This window comes from Salvelinus sp. IW2-2015, unplaced genomic scaffold (genome assembly GCF_002910315.2).
Source record: "Salvelinus sp. IW2-2015 unplaced genomic scaffold, ASM291031v2 Un_scaffold1723, whole genome shotgun sequence".
Taxonomy (NCBI): domain Eukaryota; kingdom Metazoa; phylum Chordata; class Actinopteri; order Salmoniformes; family Salmonidae; genus Salvelinus; species Salvelinus sp. IW2-2015.
The window spans coordinates 82787-89691 of NW_019943110.1; positions in this window are offsets into that span (position 1 = coordinate 82787).

Consider the following 6905-nt stretch of genomic DNA (forward strand, 5'->3'; position numbering starts at 1 on the left):
AGACGATAGGAGCAATGAATATGTCCATAACACACAGCCAGCTGGTCTGCGCATGCTCTAGCGACGCGGCTAGGATTGCCGTCAACGGGCCAGCAGGGTTACCCAGTTTAAATGTTTTACTTACATCAGCCACGAGAAGGGGCGGACGCAGTCTTTTGTTGAGCGAGCCCGGCGACGTGGCAACTGTATGTTCTCGAAAGAGGGCAAAGAAGGTGTTTAGTTTGTTCTGGAAGCGTGACGTTGGTGTCTGTGACGTGGGGTTTTTTGTTTTTGTATGTACCGTGATTTCACTGTAGACTCAATCAAACTATGCTAAACATCAGAAACATCCATATTAGCCATTCTGAGGACTCACTGTCATTTTTGCATTGATGTATCATGTTCTTGTCCCTGTGCTTCCCTTCTAATTCGTTCCTCCTCTGGCTTTGGTCTTATTAGGTCTTTGCCCTCTTTCTATCCCTCTCTCTCCCCCTCCCTCTCTCCCTCTCTCGCTCTTCTCTCTATCGTTTCCGTTCCTGCTCCCCACGCTGGTTCCTCATTCTCCTAACTTACCTCATTTACTCTTTCACACCTGTTCCCCTATTTTGCCCTCTGATTTAGTCCCTATTCTCCCTCTGTTTTCCTGCTTCTGTCCTTGTCGGATCTTTTTGATGTTGGCTGTTCTGTGGTCCTTGTTCCGCCTCGTGTTTTTGCCTTCTTCAGATGCTGCGTGTGAGCAGGTGTCTATGTCAGCTACGGCCTGTGCCTTCCCGAAGCGACCTGCAGTCTGTCAGGTGTCTATGTCAGCTACGGCCTGTGCCTTCCCGAAGCGACCTGCAGTCTGTGGTCGCGTCTCCAGTCGTTCCTCTCTACTGACGAGAGGATTTCAGTTTTCCTGTTTTGTATTTACCTAAGATAATATCCAGGAGTATCGTTTTTGTTTAAGACTGGAATAAAGACTCCGTTTCTATTAAGTCGCTTTTGGGTCCTCATTCACCAGCATAACACTCACTTAGATAATTCATTTGATGATACATCAGTAGCAATACAAGGATATAACATTTATAGAAGAAACTGAAATGCTTATATGGGAGGTGTTGCTGTATATATTCAGAGCCATATCCCTGTAATGCTTAGAGAAGATCTTATGTCAAGTGTTATTGAAGTGTTGTGGTAGCAGGTTCACTTGGCACATCTAAAGCCTTTTATTTTGGGGTGTTGCTATYGGCCACCAAGTGCTAACAGTCAGTATCTAAATAATATGTGTGAAATACTTGATAGTGTATGTGATGTAAACTAAGAGGTCTACTTTCTTGGAACCTGAATATTGACTGGTTTTCATCAAGCTGTCCGCTCAAGAGGAAGCTTCTAACTGTAACCAGTGCCTGTAATCWGGTTATTAATCAACCTACCAGGGTGTTTACAAACACTACAGGAACAAGACCATCCACATGTATCGATCACATTTTACCAATGCTGTAGAACTTTGTTCTGAAGCTGTATCCGTACTCATTGAATGCAGTGATCACAATATAGTGGCTATATCCAGGAAAGCCAAAGTTCCAACAACTGGGCCTAAAAGTGTATAAGAGATCATACAAAAGATTTTGCTGTGGCTCTTATGTGGTTGATGTTAAAAATAGGTGTTGGTTTGATGTGATTAATGAGGAGCATCCAGACGCTGCACTTGATGAATTTATGAAATTGTTTCATCCAATTATTGATAAACATGCACCTGTTAAGAAAATGACTCTTAGAACTGTTAAGGCTCCATGGATTGATGAGGAATTGAAAAACTGTATGGTTGAAAAAGATGGGGCAAAATGAGTGGCTAATAAGTCTGGCTGCACATTTGACTGGCTGACTTACTGCAAATTGAGATATTGTGTGACTAAACTCAACAATAATAAGAAGAAACTGTATTATGAAGCCAAGATCAATGATATAAAGAATGATGYAAAAAAAACTTTGGAGTACTTTAAATGAAATGATGGGCAGAAAGACAAATTCAACTCCATCTTTCATCGAATCAGATGGCTTATTCATCACAAAACCATTTGATGTTGCCAATTATTTTAATGATCACTTCATTGGCAAAGTGGGCAAAATTAGGCAGGAAATGCCCACACAAACAGTGATAAATTATATTCATGCATAAAAAACAAATAATGAAAGGAAAGCAGTGCAAGTTTGAATTTTGTAAAGTTAGTGTAGGAGAGGTGGAAAAACTATTGTTAACGATCAATAATGACAAACCTTCTGGCATTGACAACTTAGATGGAAAGCTACTGAGGATGGTAGCTGACACTATAGCCACTCCTATCTGTCATATCTTTAATCTAAGCCTAGAGGAAAGTCTTTGTACTCAGGCCTGGAGGGAAGCCAAAGTAATTCCGCTATCCAAGAGTGGTAAAGTGGCCTATACTAGTTCTGACAGCAGACCTATAACCTTGCTGCCAGCTCTTAGCAAACTGTCGGYAAAAASTGGMTTTGACCAAATACAAGGCTATTTCTCTGTAAACAAATTAACAACAGACTTTCAGCATGCTTATAGAGAAGGGCACTCAACATGTACTGCACTGACACAAATTACTGATGATTGGTTGAAAGAAGTTGAAAATAAGAAGATTGTGGGAGCTGTACTGTTAGATTTCAGTGCAGCCTTTGATATTATTGACCATAACTTGTTGTTGAGAAAATGTATGTGCTATGGCTTTTCAACCTCTGCSATATCGTGGATTCAGAGCTATCMATCTAATAGAACTCWYAGYGTTTTCTTTAATGGAAGCGTCTCTYATGTCAAACATGTAAAGTGTGGTGTACCGCAGGGCAGCTCTCTAGGCCCTCTACTCTTTTCTATTTTTACCAATGACTTGCCACAGGCATTAAACAAAGCATGTGTGTCCATGTARGCTGATGATTCAACCATATACGCCTTCAGCAACCACAGCTAAMGAAGTCACTGAAATCCTTAACAAAGAGTTGCAGTCTGTTTTTGAATGGGTGGCCASTAATAAACTGGTCCTGAACATCTCTAAAACTAAGAGCATTGTATTTGGTACAAATCATTCCTTAAGTGCTAGACCTCAGCTGAATCTGGTCATGAATAGTGTGGCTGTTGAACAAGTTGAGGAGACTAAATTACTTGGCGTTACCTTGGATTGTAAACGGTCATGGTCAAAACATATAGATTCAATGGTTGCAAAGATGGGAAGATGTCTAGCCGTAATAAAGAGATGCTCTGCTTTTTTGACACCACACTCCAAAAAGCAAGTTCTGCATGCTCTAATTTGGTCTAATCTTGATTATTGTCCAGTTGTGTGGTCCAGTGCTGCAAGGAATTACCTAGTTAAGCTGCAGCTGTCCCAGAACAGAGCGGCACATTTTGCTCTTAAATTGTAATCAGAGGGCTGATATAATTACTATGCTGCCAGTCTCTCTTGGCTAACAGTTGAGGAGAGACTGACTGCATCACTTCTTCTTTTTATAAGAAACATTCATGTGTTGAAAATCCCAAATTGTTTGCATAGTCAACTTACACARYGCTCTGACACACACACTTARCCCACCAGACATGCCACCAGGGGTCTTTTCATAGTGCCCAAATCCAGAACAAATTCAAGAAAACYTACAGMATTATATAGAGCCCTTATTGCKTGGAACTTCCTTCCATCTCATATTGCTCAAATAAACAGCAAACCTGGTTTCAAAAAACAGATGAAGCAACACCTCACGGCACAACGCCTCTCCCCTATTTGACCTGGATAGTTTGTGTGTATGTATTGATATGTAGGCTACGTGTGCCTTTTTAAAAATGTATGTAGTTCTGTCTTTGAGCTGTTCTTGTCTATTGATGTTCTGTATTATGTCATTCTGTATTATGTGTCATGTTTTGTGTGGACCCCAGGAAGAGTAGCTGCTGCTTTTGCAACAGCTAATGGGGATCCTAATAAAACACCAAARACATATGTCTCGTGTCTGAGCCGTTGAATTGCGACAACACCTTGTCCCTGTACCGGCATTTTGCTTGTTTGATTGCCTTGCGGAGGGAATAACTACACTGTTTTATTTTCAGCCATATTTCCAGACCTCATTCCATGGTTAAATGCGGTGGATCGCGCTTTCAGTTTTGCGTGACTGCCGCCATCCGTCCACGGTTTCTGGTTAGTGTAGGTTTTAATAGTCACCGTGGGTACAACATCTCCAATGCACTTCTTTATAAACTCACTCAGCATATAGGTCAATGTTGTTCTCTGACGCTGACCGGAACATATTCCAGTCTGCGTGATCTTGAAGCGTGGCTTACGATTGGTCAGTCCAGCGTTGAATGGTTCTCATCACTGGTACATCCRGTTTGAGTTTATGCCTATAAGACGGAACGAGCAAGATGGCACCAGAGCTATGTAAGAAAGAATCACTGTGATAACAATGACCCTGTTCTAATAAGGCTGGCGTGATATTCAGGAAGTCACAGTACAACCTGATGTGAAAACATGTTTGTGTAAAACGGAATGTTGAATGTGTACACTAACCATGATCACGTCAGACACTACATGGCTGCTAAATYGCTGCTTATCGATCATTAATCATGTCTAAAGCATATTCAAAGTAAAAAACTTCTGTGAGATTCATTTCCCTTGGTAATGTCTTCGTAGCATGCTGCTAATCTACTCTTTTCCAAGTTGTAGAGAGGGGGAGTTAGCGCTCAAACTAAGGTAGATCTCTCAGTACATCAGACAGACAGTATTGTGTCAACTTAGATTGATGGCTGACACCAACTTCAGAGCAGTGAGAACTCTTGTGAACCCTTAGAGGGGGTGTTGTTGTCGTCTCCTTATCTGCCCTGCTCCAGGATCTGTCTGCATCACCTCCAGCCTCCATCAGAGAGAAAGAGAGAGATCAGATAGAGAGAGAAAGAGACCAGAATGAGAGATCAGAGATCAGAGAGAGAACGAGAGAGAGGGAGACCAGATAGAAAGAGAGACCAGAGTGAGAGAGAGAGAGGCCGCCGTAGGCAGACCTGGCTCTCAAGAGAAGACAGGCTATGTGCGCACTGCCCACAAAATGAGGTGGAAACTGAGCTGTACTCCTAACCTCCTGCCAAATGTATGACCATATTAGAGACACATATTTCCCTCAGATTACACAGACCCACAAAGAATTCGAAAACAAACCCAATTTTGATAAACTCCCATATCTACTGGGTGYAATACCACAGTGTGCCATCACAGCAGCAAGATTTGTGACCTGTTGCAACAAGAAAAGGGCGACCAGTGAAGAAAAAACACCATTGTAAATAATAACCTATATTTATGTTTATTTATTTTCCCTTTTGTACTTTAACTATTTGCACATCGTTACAACACTGTTTATAAACATAATGTCACGCCCTGACCTTAGAGATCCTTTTTATGTCTCTATTTTGGTTGGTCAGGGCGTGAGTTTGGGTGGGCATTCTATGTCTGGTGTTCTATGTTGTCCTTGTTTTGTATTTCTATGTGTTTGGCCTGGTATGGTTCCCAATCAGAGGCAGCTGTCTATCGTTGTCTCTGATTGAGAACCATACTTAGGTAGCCTGTTCCCACCTGTGTTTGTGGGTAGTTGTTTTCTGTTTTGTGTGTCGTCACCTTACAGAACTGTTCATTTGTCGGTTTTGTTGTTTTGTCAAGTATTTCATATTTTATTAAAGTAATATGAACACTTACCACGCTGCACCTTGGTCCTCTTCTCCTTCTCCCGACGACAATCGTTACACATAATTACATTTGAAATGTCTCTATTACATTGGAACTTTTGGGAGTGTAATGTTTGCTGTTAATTTTTATTGTTTAATAAAAAAAAAACATCTATTTCACTTGTAATGGCAATGTAAACATATGTTTCCCATGCCGATACATCCCTTTGAATTGAATTGAGAAAGAGAGAGACCAGGGTGAGAGAGACCAGAGTGAGAGAGAGACCAGAGAGAGTGAGAGAGAGACCAGAGTGAGAGAGAGAACAGAGAAGGATAATTGAGACCAGAGAGAGTGAGGAGATGACCAGAGAGGAAAGACCGGAGAGAGGTGTGAGAGAGAGACCAGAGGGGAGGTGAGGAGAGAAGACCCAGAGTGAGAGAGAGAGAGACCAGAGAGGAGAAAGAAGAAGAGAGGAAGGAGAAGAAGCCAGATGTGAGAAAGAGAGGGAGAGAGAGACCAGAGGAGAAAAGAGAGAGAGAGACCAGAGTGAGAGAGAAGACAGAGAGAGAGAGAGAGGATAGCCGCACAGAGAGAGAGAGAGAGACCAGAGAGAGAGAAAGAGAGGGAGAGAGAGCCGCAGAGGGAGAGGCGAGAGTGGAGAGAGAGAGAGACGAGATGGGCTTAAGTCAGTTATAGACTGGGAGCAAGTGTCTGTGAATAAGTGAGGAGTACAGTACTTATTTTTTTGTCCGGTCGTGACCGTCCATTTCAGACATACACCAGGGTGTCCATGTAGAGGCGATTAAGGATGCTGAGAGGCTACAAGAGAAAGTATGTGACCAAATAATTAGGAAAATGGTGGGAAGTGGGTAAAGATGTGTTTTATTTTTTCACGGCATACGCTAATGGAAGACAAATGCTAGACAGACTTACTGCTCCTACATTGACCAGGTATAGTTTGATTTGAATTCAAAAATCGTTTCAGTTGTTTGTAATGGCTAGTGCTACATAAGGCACATGGTATGGTCAGAAACCTAAAGGTGCTCTGTTTTGTAAGGGCGACTGCGCTTGTTGTTCATCGTCCTCGTCTTTCGTCTTGTTCTTCCAAACCCCTTCTTTTTTTCTCTGCTTATAGACCCTGTGAATTCGGCCTATAACTATACCTATGAGCGACCTTAGCGCCAAACCAAAAGGGCTCTGCTCTTTGAGTGTTTAGAATCCATTTAACCCGCCGCCCCGCCCCGCCCAGCA